The sequence below is a fragment of the Ambystoma mexicanum genome, chromosome 6q (genome assembly GCF_040938575.1).
Source record: "Ambystoma mexicanum isolate Mex_15411 chromosome 6q, UKY_AmexF1_1, whole genome shotgun sequence".
In the NCBI taxonomy this organism is placed as follows: Eukaryota; Metazoa; Chordata; class Amphibia; order Caudata; family Ambystomatidae; genus Ambystoma; species Ambystoma mexicanum.
The window spans coordinates 705,173,744-705,175,286 of record NC_090937.1 but is presented as its reverse complement, the minus strand read 5'-3'; the positions used below and the strand labels follow the sequence as shown (position 1 = coordinate 705,175,286).

The following is a 1,543-nucleotide window of genomic DNA, read 5'->3' as shown; positions in this document are numbered from 1 at the left end:
AGAAATAACCAATTATAATGTCATGGAGTTGCATACAAGCTAACACCTGTGTTGGTGTCACTCCTAGCTGCGCAGCACAGGGCGGGTGATGGGTGCATTGGGCCATCCCACCATCAGGGGCATCACTACAGGGAGCAGAGACCCCGGTCCCCCATAACATAGCACTTGAATTGAATGGACGGATTAATGGATTGACGGTGATTGAACTAATTCCACCAAAAGCGTCAGAGATGAAAGAAACCATCATGAATCAGGAGAAACTTGCCAAACTCCAGGCCCAAGTCCACATTGGTGGGAAGGGCACTGCTCGCAGAAAGAAGGTTGTACACAGAATAGTCACAGCTGATGACAAGAAACTTTCAGTTCTCCTGAAGAAATTGGGTGTCAATAATATCTCTGAGGTTAATATGTTTACTAACCAAGGAACAGTTATTCACTTCAACAACCCTAAAGTTGAAGCCTCTCTAGCTGCTAACACCTTCACAATAACGGACATGCAGAAACCAAACAGCTGACGGAGATGTTGCCTAGTATATTAAACCAAATTGGTGCTGACAGTCTGACAAGTTTGAGGAGGATTGCAGAAGCTCTCCCAAAACAATCCATGGATGGGAAAGCACCACTTGCTTCTGGGGAAGATGAAGCCGATGAAGTTCCAGATCTTGTTGGGAATTTTGATGATGCTTCAAAGAATGAGGAAATTTGAACAAGTGACTTCACTAACAAAAGCACTGACTTGAAACTTTGGAACTCTGCTGCTATTTTGCATTTTGACTTTGTTTCCGTTTAATGGTTTCTTATGTTCTCTACACTCCCAAGACTTGCAGCCTGGTTAAAAGCCACAAGTGTGGAACATTCTGGCAGTAATAAAATGTCCATAAAAATAAAAAATAAAAAATAAAAAAATTATAATGCCATGGAGATACTTTGTTTCTACACTATTCTAACTAACATCAACCTTATGTACATAAACTGTATTTTTTTTCTAAATCCCACCATAGGATTTTTTTCCCGTGACCCTATTAATTGAAATATGTAAAGCAAACACCAATGTGCAGCACATTTACTGTTGTAAAAAACATAGTACATATAGTGGGTAGTTTAAAAAAAATTGCATAATTGCATGTAGGGGACCACCAATGTGCTGTTGGGTCCTCTGCATGTAATTTTAAACATGTTCAATGCAGTGTGTAAAAGTGATGAGTAAAACAGGGGCAAATCACCTTTATTATTCAATTGTACACTCGATTTCCCCAAACAGTAAACGCAGCCTGCAAATTACACTTTGCAGGTGGCATTTGCTAATAGATTCCTGTAGAATCTGCCTGCTCATTTGGAGGTGCAAATACAAAGTGGACGCCATAAGAAAATCTCATGCAGGCGTAAAACCTAGTCTTCTTCCAAGACAGAGGAGGACAACAAATTGGAGATGCAAACTCCCTCTGTGCCCCTGCTACACCTTGGAAGGGGACGAAAAAGAGCTGGAGCGCAAAATGAAATAGTAAAAGCATTATACTTTGTTTTTATGCTTTCATTTTGCAGT

At 40.4% G+C, this 1,543-nt stretch overlaps 1 pseudogene; it reads left to right on the top strand.

Moving 5' to 3' along the window:
- The first annotated feature begins 201 nt into the window (after positions 1-201).
- Positions 202-714, top strand: LOC138515544 (transcription factor BTF3 pseudogene; annotated as a pseudogene).
- The last annotated feature ends 829 nt before the right edge of the window (positions 715-1,543 follow it).